Source organism: Sarcophilus harrisii, chromosome 1, assembly GCF_902635505.1.
Source record: "Sarcophilus harrisii chromosome 1, mSarHar1.11, whole genome shotgun sequence".
Lineage (NCBI taxonomy): Eukaryota > Metazoa > Chordata > Mammalia > Dasyuromorphia > Dasyuridae > Sarcophilus > Sarcophilus harrisii.
The window spans coordinates 89,004,178-89,017,448 of record NC_045426.1 but is presented as its reverse complement, the minus strand read 5'-3'; the positions used below and the strand labels follow the sequence as shown (position 1 = coordinate 89,017,448).

General features: G+C 36.1%; 1 pseudogene; it reads left to right on the top strand.

Moving 5' to 3' along the window:
* The first annotated feature begins 2,145 nt into the window (after window positions 1-2,145).
* LOC111719416 lies at window positions 2,146-12,075 on the top strand (annotated as a pseudogene).
* The last annotated feature ends 1,196 nt before the right edge of the window (window positions 12,076-13,271 follow it).

Below are 13,271 nucleotides of genomic sequence, written 5' to 3'. Positions count from 1 at the left end.
GAATCTAGCCACAGAAGGGGTTGGCTCACCCTCCTGCCTAATCTCCTGGGGATCAGGGTGGGCAATGGGCCCAGTTCCCCCAGCTCCCAGGCCCCAGGCCCTGATGGTCCACATCTCTATTTCTAGGGTGATGAGGCCTAAGGGAGAAGACAAAGGAATAGCTTGTGTCTTCTTTCAGTAGGAAGGAACCATAGATTAAAACCTTTCCTCCCTCTCTGTCTCCCTTGTTCTTTCCTTCTATTCTTTCTTTCCCTCCTTTCCTTGCCTTCTCTTTCTTTCTCCTTTCCCCTTATCTGACCCCTCTTCAGCTTCCCCTTTTTCTCTTTTCCTTCCAGCTTTGAGGGAAGGAATTTGTTAAATTTACATTTGTTTATTTAAATTTAAATTTGTTAAATTACAAAATATCCACCTTCTTTCCCTTTACCCTACTTGAAAAAGAAAAAAAAAAACCTTGTAGCAAATATGTAGCATCAAGCAAAACAAATTCTAGCACTGAATACGTCCAAAAATTATGTCTCATTCTGCATCCTTGACCCATCAGTCAGGACATAGTTAGTTTCATAATTAGTCCTCTGGAATCACGATTAGTCATTACATTGATCAAAATTATTAAGTCTTTTAAAGCAAATTGCTTCTGAAATGTTGTTATTGAATGATTTTTCTTCTGGTTTTGCTCATATCAGAATCAATTCAAGTCTTTATGTTTTTCAAAGTTGATTGCCCTTGCAATGTTGCTGTTATTGTATAAATTATTCTGATTCTTCTTACCTCCCTCTGCATGACTTCACCCAAGTCTTCCCAGGTTATCCTTTGTCATTTCTTACAGCACAGTGGTATCTTATCATATTCATATGCCATAGTTTGTTCTGTCATTCCTCAACTGATAGGAACTGACTCAGTTTCCAATTCTTTTCTACCACTAAAAGCTGCTACAGTTATTTTTGTTCATAGATGGATTTTTCTCTCTTGTTTTCTTTGATCTTTTTTGGGCCCATTGCTGGATTCAAGAGCATGTATAGGTTAGCAATGACTACATAAATGCTAAGTGATGGAACTAGGAGTTGAACTCAGGTGATAACTCCAAGTCTAAGCTCTTTGACTCCAACTCCAAAGCTTCTGTTCTATAGTGATATGACTGAAGAACACATAAATGAAAGGCCTATAGTACAAGGGAAAAAATTTGGGGTTGGGCTTTTATAGATCTCCATTGTAGGCCAGACTTTGCCATCTTTTGTGGGACCTCAAATAAGTCACTTCCTTTTTATGAGCCCCATCTTTCTCTTCAGTGGAAATAATGAGACCTACATTAGTAAACTCACTGAAAGTTCAGATTGGAAAATCCAAGATTGAGGGCCCTAGAAATGGAAGGGATTTCAGAGGCAATACAGTTCAAATCTCTTAGTTTACAAATGGGAAAACCGAGGCTCAGGGAATTTAAGTGACTTGACCAACACCTGATAGATTATATGTCCAATTATAGCTAAAATAAAATCATGTTACAATATAAAGCTATTTATGATCATTCACCTAAGTCACTGTCACAGAACTAGAGAGAAATAGGAAAGGGACTCAAACCCAGGTTTTCTGATTGTCATTCTCTCCTCTCCTATATTACTACCTCTCCACAGAAAATACATAGAAAAGTAGTACAGGAGGCAGTATATATGGGTCATAGATTTCATAATTGACTTATGAAGGAATTCCAAGTTAGTGAGGACAAGGGAGGATCAGAGGCGGGAGGTCCTGAAAGCAACTGGGACTTGAGCTAGAACATGAAAAAGAGAGAAGATTTTAGATGGATGGAAATGGAGGTTGGGGTGAGATCATAGATGGGGAATTCTAGGTAGGGGATGGGAGAAGTCTACCCCTGGTGAGTTAGTGTCCTATTTGGAAAGGTAAAATATGCATTGCTGAGACAGATAATTAACACTTTGAGGCAAGTTATGCTCTGGGTCAAATGAGTGGTCTGAGAAACTCAGAGAAAGAAGGGTCACTTGGGGCTGGGTTGATTGGGGCTGACTTCCTAGAGGAGGAGAGTTCTGTGCTGAACTCTGAGAATGAGGAAGAGTGGGCTAAGAAGGGGGAGGGAATGACATTGTCGGGGAGGGTCAGAGTACAGAACTGTCAATGTGAGCAAAATTTTAGATGTGGGATTATGATGAAAATGTGGGTGATGGACAAGTTAATGACAGTGACAATGGTAAGGAGGTGACAATGATGATGATGGCGACATCTGTCATGCTGAAGGTTTTTTAAGGATACAAGTCACTAGAGGACATATATAGTATAGATTGTGGGAAGAGAGTAGAAGTAGGAAGATAATTTAAGAAACTCATGACCAAGGTTCAGACCAAGGTAAAAGAAAAATGGGGAAAAATAAAAAGGATTGCGACTGAAACTAGAAAGAAGGAATCTCCAGGACTTGGTGACTGTCTGGACAGGGGCAGAGTGTTGAAGAAGATAACTGAGATTTCAGGCCTGGGTGCCATGGAGGATGATAGTACCATGTACAGAAGGGAGGAAATCTTGAAGGGGAGCTGTTCTGAAAGGAAGATGATTACCTCAATTTGGAATTATGTTGAGCTTGAGATAATGATGTGACAGGCAAGTTGATATATAGAACCTGAGCTCAGGACGTCAGATATCAATTATGAAGTCATCCCTATAGGGATTATGATCCCATTTTTAAGTACTTAAAGGTTTATAAATGGAAGGCTCCCCACTTCCACTTCCACTTCCCCTCATCAAGGCATTGAAATAGTAGAGTAGACAGAGTCCCAGGTCTATGTTCAGGAAGACCTGAGCTGAAATCCAGACTTAGACACTTACTAGCTGTGTGACTCTGGGGAAGGGTCTCAGTTTCCTCATCTGTAAAGTGAGAATAATAATAGCACCAGTGCTGATGTGAGACTCAAATTCAATAATATTGATAAAGCACTTAGCACAGTGCTTAACACAGTCTTGTTATTATTGTTATTATTATTCTTTTGTAACATACCAGATCTAACTATGAGTCATGTATTCTTGCTATGTTATGCTGATTTTTATATAATAGATTAAGACATTAACTCTAGGAGTAGGAGGAGTCTCTCAGGTTTCATATTTGAATAGAATAGGATTAAGGGAATGTTTCATCCAAGCTTTAAATCCTTTAAAGCTCAAAAAACTTGTCCAAATTCTTGTTGCTATCATGTCCAGATCTTGCTCAATCAACCAACAAGCATTTATTAAGCATCCACTATTTGCCAAGGACTATATTAGATGCCGGACATAAAAAGAGCTAATAGTGTAGTAGGTACCAATCTGACTTGGCCCTAGATGTAGTCTGACACCTACTTTTAAGAGCTTCTGTAGGGAAAGGTATGATACCTTACGTGGACAGAAGGAGAAAAGGAAGGAAGGAGAGAGGGAGGGAAGGACAGAAGAAGAAAAGGAGGGAGGGAAAGAAAGAAGGAAGGAAAGAAGAAAAGAAGGAAGGAGGAGAGTCTTCCATCAATTCCAGGTCAACTTTAACTCACAGAGGTTGTTGTTTGTCCTTCATTCTTTTTTTTTAATTTAATAGCTTTTTATTTACAGGATATATGCATGAGTAACTTTACAGCATTAACAATTACCAAACCTCTTGTTCCAATTTTTCACCTCTTACCCCCCACCCCCTCCCCCAGATGGCAGGATGACCAGTAGATGTTAAATATATTAAAATATAAATTAGATACACAATAAGTATACATGACCAAACCGTTATTTTGCTGTGTTTGTCCTTCATTCTTGAAGAGGACTGTGACATCAGGGAGGTGATGCCATGACATACAAGTGAATTTGGCTTAAGTGAGGGAGAGTATGCAAGACACCTGCCTTACTTTCCTCTCCAGAGCCCTTTGGGTCCAGTGACAAGATATAAATTAAGACAATTGGAGATCATCCTGTATGAAATGGGAGACCTTGGCATTTTTAAGCTAAAGTTTTCAATAGGTCTCAGTTTGACTGAGGTCACATCCACTTTGTGATTTAGGCTAGGTAGCAATTGAGGCAAAGAAATCTCCTTCATCTTATCCAAAAATATCTAAATAAAAAGATAAATGAATCTGGGAGGGGAGGGAAAGACCCTTAGGATTTAGAGATCCCCTCATCCAACTTCATTATGGATCAACTTGCCCAATCATACATATTACATTGCAAAGTTTAATGATGAAGACAATATTCACCCAGGTCTTCTAACTCCAAATTCAGTGCTTTTGCCAATTGTCCTCACTGAAGTAGCCTCTGGTCCAATTCTATAAAAAGTTCTCTCTGTTTAGTCACTACCTAATCAAAATTTGGCACCTAAACAAAAATTTAAAAAATCAAAAATAATAACCACTCCCATTTCCTATAGGAGTCATGGCTGGAAAGGATATTAAAGATTTGATTTCATCGATGAGAAACTGAGGTCTACAGACAAGTGACTTATCTGTGGTCACTCAGATAGTAAGTGAAAGAGCTAAGACTTCAACCTAGATCCTTTGACTCCAAATTCAGTGCCTTTTCTAATGTTCCAAAGCATTTAAAAAGAAAGAGCTCAAATACCAGTAAAGATCACACAAGTCTTGGGAATGAGAACAAAACTTGGCATATGATATTTCAAAAGATAAAAGATGAAAGCTTATAATTATGGATTATTTGTCCAAAAGAAATAAGTATAATCCTGCAGACAAATAATATATTGGTTCTTTAATATTATGGAATATTTCCAAGCATTCCTGATGAAAAGACCAAAGCTGAGCAGACATTTTGAAATGAAAATCCAGGTTTCAAAAGAAATGTAGAAAGGTACATATAGATAGAATAAAATATTCTTAATTAGAATAGAATATGTGAGAATTAATGATTTATACATATAGAAGGATAAGAATTAAATGTCTTCTCAGAATCTTAATATCCTTTGAACAATAAGTTCAAAATAACAGACTGCCTATTAGTGATTTTTTTATGTTTAAATGGTTTCAGGAGAAGACAAAAGTGAGACTAACGTAGAGCCATGATGAGGGAGGAAAGGGAGTTGACTATTACTATCCCATATTGAGATATACAAGATGTAAATTTTCTAGTCATGAAGGAATCAGTGAGGGACCAAGCATCTTATGAACTTTATCTTGGTCTAAACTAGACAGAGAAATAAAGGAAGGTTGAAAAGGAAATAGAGAGAAGAACAAATAAAAGTGAAGAGAGAGAGAGAGAGAGAGAGAGAGAGAGAGAGAGAGAGAGAGAGAGGAAGGAAAAGAGAATGTAAGAAGGAGGAAAGGAGAAAGAGGGGGAAAGAGGAAGAGGGAGAGGGAGAGAGAGACAGAGAGAAACAAAGACAGAGACAGACAGACAGACAGACAGAGACAGAGAAAGGAGGGGAGAAATATTAGAATAGAAATATATTCCAACCCCAAAAAGTAGGAAGAAGAAGCATAAAGGGAGAGAAGATAACAGAAAACATAAAATAACTTCAAATGTTGGTGGGAAGAACAAAGGAAGGAAAAAAAGGAAAAGAAGAAAGAGTTAAAACCTGGTTTCAAGGCAAGAAAAGAGATGTAAAAGAGAAAAAATTAAGCTATTTCATTTTTAGATTACATGTCAGAAAATCTTTCTTTTATCATCTTCTCACTCATAAAGATGGAAATGATAGCAAAGATAGAAAAAACACAAGAGGACAGAGTAGAGGAAAGCACACATTTATCAATCATAATCATGAATATGAACTTATCCATAAGGCAGAAGATAGTAGGATGGATTAGAAAATAGAATCCAATCATACACTGTTTAAAAGAAACACCTATGAAACACTAGTATTCAAGTAGAATTAAAATTAAGGTCTGAAGAAAAATCCATTATATTTGTCCTGGATTAAAAAATAAAATAAAATAAAATCATGATATCAGCTGAGGCAATCATAAATATAAAGAAGATAAAAAAGATAATTAGGAAAATTACATTATATTTAAGAGCACCATAGATATCAAAGAAATATAAATATATCAAATGAATGCATCAAATAACATATTATCTAAATACTTAAAGGAAAAGAGAAACAAATTAGAGGGGAAAATAGAGAGTAAAACTATTATATTGGGAGACTTTATGCATCCCTTTCAGACTTAGAAAAATCTAGCTGAAAGACAAATCAGAAAAAAAATTCTACTTGAATAGAATTCTGGAAAAAATTAGAAGTAATAGAAAAGTAGACTCATATGAAGCTTACATTCTAATGGAGGGCAGGTAACAAATATACATAAAGATACATATAGCATAATTATAAGATGAACAATTACAAATATATACAAAATAGTTATATACAACGTAATTTGAGAAAAAGAATATTAACAATTGGGATGAAATTCTGATGTACGTGGCTCTCTTTAACAATGAGATGAACTAAATCAATTCCATTTGTTCACTAATGAAGAGAACCAGCTACACCCAGCAAAAGAATTATGGGAAATGAGTGTGAACCACAACATAGCATTTCCATTCCCTCTGTTTTTGTCCACTTTCATTTTTGATTTCCTTTATCTTATTTTTATCTTATTTCCAAGTCCAATTTTTCTTATGCAGCAAAATAACTATGGATATGTACATATTTAACATATATTGGACTACCTGCCATCTGGGTGGGGGGGGGGAAGCTAAGGAAGGGAAAAGTTGGAACAGAAGGTTTTACAAGGGTAAATGCTGAAAAATTAGCCATGCATATACCTTGTAAATAAAAAAACTATAATAAAAACAAATAAACAAACAAAAAACAGTTGGGATGATTGGGAATGGCTTTGTGCAGCAGATAGCATTTGAGCTGCATCTTAAAGGAAGAGAAGCAATGCATTTCAGCCAGTGCAAGGGAATAAAGATGGGAGTTATAGTCTTATACCTGAAGAACAGACAGAAGGCCATTTTGATTGGATCATAAAATCCAGGTGAGGGAGTAATGTATAGTGAAGCTAGAAAAATAGTTTGGGACCAGGTTGCATGCAGTTTTAAAAGTAGTCATGTTCAAGGAACAGAGTGCTGAACCTGGATTCAAGAAAAGTTGAGTTCAAAATTGGCATTAGATACTTACTAGCTATTTGATCCTGAGTCTATGTGCTTTAATTTCTTTATCCATATTATAGAGATAACAATAGCACTGACTTTTCAGAGCTGTGGAGGAAGAATCTTATGACACTATATAAATGCTAGCTATTTTTATTATTATTACTTCCCAATCTATGCCAGCTTCTTTATTTCCTGTTTTTTTGATACTATAAAAATATTACTTTACATATTCTAGTGCATATGGTACTTCCTTTATTCTCTATATTTAGCACACTATACCTCACAGCTTTGGCATTCTATTATTCCTAAGATACTTATCTAGGAAGCATCAAACTTCTTATCTTCCATGGTTCCTGTACAAAGTAAAACTTTTTAAACTTGGTATTCAAAGCCCGCCTCAGCTTAGCCACATTTTAACATTCCAGTTTTATTATTCATTGCTTCCTTTCATATATATACATTCTGCTCAAACTAAATTGGACTACTTTCTCTTAGTTGATCAAGACCCATGATTTATTTATATTTAAAATGGTCTATGATCTCCCTGATGTGGGCACTGACCATTTCCAGTGGTGCTGACCACAAATCATTATATCCTGCACAATTCTTACCTCTTATCCTCCACAAAATTCTTGATTCATCCAGTGTGCTAGAGACTTTTCTTTGTTCATTCTATGAATACAGCACATAAGCTATCTATGATCCACTGGTTATCCTTTGTTCTCTCTATGTGACCAGCCTGGTTCCCTTTTGTTTTCAGACTTACATCATTCCCCCCCCCTTTTTTTTATTCTTTCATAGCTTTTTATTTACAAGTTATATGCATGGGTAATTTTACAACACTGATAATTGCCAAAGCTTTTGTTCCAATTTTTCCCCTCCTTCCCCCCACCCCCTCCCCTAGATGGCAGGATGACCAGTAGATGTTAAATATATTAGAATATAAATTAGATACACAATAAGTATGCATGGCCAAATAGTTATTTTGCTGTACAAAAAGAATCGAACTCTGAAATATTGTACAATTTAGCCTGTGACGGAAATCCAAAATGCAGGCGGACAAAAATAGAGGGACTGAGAATTCTATGTAATGGTTCTTAGTCATCTCCCAGAGTTCTTTCGCTGGGTGTAGCTGGTTCAGTTCATTACTGCTCCATTGGAACTGATTTGGTTCATCTCATTGCTGAAGATGACCATGTCCATCAGAATTGATCATCATATGGTGTTGTTGTTGAAGTATATAAGGATCTCCTGGCCCTGCTCCTTTCACTCAGCATCAGTTCTACAGAATTGCATCATTTTAATGGTATATTTTATGCCACCCTTCAGCTGGCAATGTGTGGCAACTTACAAATACTTTTTATACTTCTCTTCCTTGTCTTTAGGATTCTTCAGAGACTGTCGTATTCCATGACTAGTGACTGTAAAACATCATCAAAATGACACTGAGTCTTTGTTTCAAGGAAAAGCATGAAATCACTCAAATCTTGATTCAATTTCCCAATTTAGATCAATTTCCCTTTTTCCAATTTCTTGCACAATAACAGTAAATTCCTAGACTTCACTTTCCTAAGATGTAAAATGAGGGTAGATAAATTGATCTCTAAGGTCCTTTCTAATTCTACATCCTACAATACTAATCTTTTACAATTACTAATTGTGTAGGTTCTAACTTTGGTCAATAGTATAAGATTCCAGGCTTGGGTTAACCCAATGGTTAGCTTTTCACCAGTTTATTTATTCATTGTACGTGTTTTCCGTTTCTGGAGAGGACAGTATATGGCCTTAAACATCATAGGAAAAAAGTTATCCCCACCTGACAGTTGGCAGAGGCACAGGGCTCCAGGGCTCATTCCCCTTGCCTTCTACTACTTCTTGATTAGATAGACCTTTTTAGAAAACTCCAAATTCTATCTTTCCTTGACTTTCCATGATGTACTTCCAGAGTAGAAATGCAAAAGTCTTTGTCCACTTCTCCCTACTAGACAACCCCAGAACCAATGTTAGCCCATCCTGGATTCTCCCTGACTTCCCAATCCTAGTCTATGCTTTGCCTCTAGGCCTTAAACCCATAGACATCCTAACTCCAATCCAATTTCCATTTAGATTTAGAGTGTATTTCTTGAATATATATAATAATACTTTTTTTTACAGCTATACATACCTTCCTAAAAATTGACCATATATATTAAAGCCATCTATAATCATATTAAAAAATGTTCTAAATCCCTAATGATTAGAGAAATGCAAATTAAAACAACTCTGAGGTACCAGCCCACATCTGTCAGACAAATGACAGGAAAAGATAATGATGAATATTGGAGGGGATGTGGGAAAACTGAAACACTAATACATTGTTGGTGAAGTTGTGATTTGATTTAGCAGTTCTGGAGAGTGATTTGAAATTATGCCCAAAGAGCTATCAAATTGTTCATACCCTTTGACCTTAAGGTGCCACTACTGGATTTGCATCACAAAGAGATCATGAAATAGGAGAAAGGACCCACATATGCAAAAATCTTTGTAGCAGCTCTTCTTGTGGTGGCAAGGAATTGGAAACTGAGTGAATGCCCATCAATTGGGTAATGGCTGAATAAGTTATGGTACATGAATGTAATAGAATATTCTTGCTCTATGAGAAATGATGAGTAAGCTGATTTCAGAAAAGCCTAGAAAAAATTACATGAACTGATACTGAGTGAAGTGAGCAGCACCTGGAGAACATTGTACACAGTAACAAGCAAGATTCCATAAGAATCAATTATGACAGACTTAGTTCTGCTCACTAATACATTAATCCAAAACAAGTCCAATAGACTTGGGATGGAAAATACAATCTGCATCCAGGGAGAAAATTGTAGAGACTGAATGCATATCAAAACATGCCACTTTCACCTTTTTTGTTTGCTTTTTCTTTTTCATGGTTTTTCTTTTTTGTTATGATTTTTCTTTCACAACATGACTAATATGGAAATGTTTAAAAATGATTGTACATGTGTAATCTATATCAGATTGTTTTCTGTCTTGGGGAAGGAGAAGTAAGGAAAGAAGGGAGAAAAAAATGAATGTTGAAAACTATTTTTACATGTAATTGGAAAAATAAAATGCTATTAAAAAGAAATGGATTAAAAAAACCATATGTTAGAGCATAACAACTTCAGAAATGCAAATACAAACAAATGCAAAAAAGCAGAAATATTAAATCCACCTTTTTTGGAACAAAATGCAATAAAAATTACATTCAATAAAAAACTTTAGAAGCATAGACGAAAAGTAATTGGAAACTAAATAATCTAATTCTAAAGAATAAATGGGCCAAAAAAACCAAATCATAGAAACAATAATATTTTTGTGAAAGATGATGACAATAATAAGACAATATAATAAAATATGTAGGATGTAGCCAAAGCAGTAGTTAAAGGAAATCTCTATCTCTAAACACTTACATCAATAAAAGGAAGAAAGAGAAGATCTATAAATTGGACCTAAATTGAAAAAAAAAAAACTTGAAAAAAACAAAATTAAAAATATTCAATAAAAACCAAAATAAAAATTATGAAAATCAAAGGAGAGATATATAAGATTGAAAGTAAAAGAACTAATTGAACTAATAAATACAACTATGAGTTGGTTTTATGAAAAAGAAAAACTCACAATAAAATAGATGAACCAGGGACGCCAATAAAAGTGAAAAAAGCTCCCTATTGTGCTACCCAAGATTATATAGCTTATTAGTAGCAGAGGAAAGACAACTCTAAGATCTTATCTCTTTCCACTAAATGACACTTCTTAATGGAGCAATGGCTGCAGTTGGGGGAGAGAGGGACAGTAATGTTGGAGGAAACTGGAGGTCAATGCAGTGGGAGGCTTAGAACTGGACACTTAATAGCCCCACTTTCTAGCTCTGGTTTGCTTGACAAACACAAAAGTGGAAGGAGACTTCTGCCTGATTTTTTACCAAAAGGAAGGAGAGAAACCCAGCAGCAGCATATCCAGGAATAAAAGGATTTTAAAATATGTTTATGGGTTAAGATTCACAAAGGTGTAATGCAGACAAAAGTAACTTTGAATAATTATTGAGGAAAAAGTATAATTATTCCAGAGGAACTGAAGATAACTATGAGAGATACCAATATTCCCATAAAGATAATGACTATTGTAAGGACCATCAAAAAGAGAAGCTCTATCAGTGGTTTTACCAACAGATACAGAATGAATATGATAAAGAAAGGCTTTCAAATCGCACCATTTTTTTCCATCAATAAAGAACAAAAGAACTATGCAGCAAGCATTTGCATCTTATGATTTGCATGACCTTATGTTGGAAATGATCACCTGATGTGATCATTTTCCTTCAGAAGTCTATCACAATACATCAACATATATCCATGGAGGGTGCATTGGCTCTTATAGCTAAGGAATTTGGAACAATTCTGAGTGAGTAGGACCAGCAGGAAGGTGCTGGGATTTCACAAAAAGCCACGGATCTCATAGATGATTACTTACAATGGAACCTCTGAGAAAGCTTCTCCATGCTTTTGGACATCAAATATCTCCTCTTCCATCTTCCTCTTCCTCCTCCATCTCTCTTTCCTGAGGGAAAACATTTCTATCAGGAGGAGTTGAACATTACCTGAAGATCAGGAAAGAGGAATTGGAAGATACTTCCCCTGGAGTTGTGAATGCTTTGATCTAAGCTAATTTGATGTCAAGATCTAGGGCAAACCTCCTCATCTTCCTCCAAGTCCTGGTAGAAATTCCTTCCAGAACCAATATCTCCTTCCTTCAGTTAAGCCTCCTTTCTTAGGTGATAATCTGGATGACTGCTTCCAATACAGAACATTCTGAGCTCAAGGGTAAATCTCCTCCCCTTCTAGCAGTACCCTCCCAAAGACCTGGTCTCCTGGGATACACCAGCCTGTGAAGCATCCAGTGATGTGGGACAAACCAGCCCCTTTGCCAATACCAGTAGCACTGCAAATAGTGCAACCTCAATGGGCAGCTAAACCCAAATTTTTTTGAACTAAGGAAACCTCAGCCAGACCAGGAGGAAAATGGAAAGGCATTTCAAGCAGATGGTGTCCATTCTCTTTTGTCACTAATGTCTGTGTACCAGGCAAGAAACTTTATTGTAGCATACTTTCTGTAATAATCTACATTCCCACAGGTATTTTTTTTAATTTGTGGAGACAGTCACAAGCTAGATGTTGGTGAAAAGGCAGTGTTGTAGATGTGTTGGACCTTTAAGTTGTTCCATTACTGGTATCACACACTAAATTCCTTGTTTTATACAAACCCTTACTCATTTTAAAACAGTGGTTAAATCTCACCTATTTGGAGAATACATGGGGAAGGAAGAAGCTTCTTGTTCAGTGGCAATTGAACAAGCTAGTCAACCTTTTTTTTCTGGCTTAAATGAAAGGAATTGTATAAAGGAAATTTGGATTGGGGTCATAATGGGAATTTTTGTATTGGAATGAAAATTCTTAAGGGAAAAATCAGCTCAGGGTAGCTGTCTTTTCTAAATTTGAATAAAAGGGAGTTTGTTTTTCTTCTGCCCCTGGCTTTTCTCTTTGATTAAACTGTAATACTGGTGTTAAAAATAAATAAATAAACTACATTCTGAACCAGACCCTATTCCCATCAGGTTAAGAAAAATAACGCTAATGACAGATAAGCTAAAAGGAATTTTGGTATCTCAGAGGACAATCTTATCTTATTAGAGACCCAATGGAGAAGCAGAAACAAATTTAGAAAGGATGAGGTATGGTCATCAGTCGCAAGTTCTTACACATCCTTCCTTGGAGCCAATATTTTACATGTGCAGCCTTCTGCTTTATGGATCCCCACACCATCCTGGGACCAGGGCCTCTAGTTCCTTCCCAAGTTCAGCAAGCTAATTGAGGCCATCAACTACACATACCATATCCTGAGTCCCAACCAATGGCCTCTTTATGTCAGACTACAACAAAGACATATGCATCTTTTTTTAAATTCATTTAATTAAGACAGAATTGAAAATAAATACTAGGAAAGTGAGTCAGGTGATCGGCATTGTCTGAACTCATACACAAAATTATGACCATTTCCCTAAATCTAGGGGAATGAAAACAGAATTTCCCATTATTTCTTTTGCTTCTCCACTATAGTGGGAAAAGACACAATAATTTCATATTTATGACACCAATAATAAATCTTAGGCTCTGTTGCCACCTACC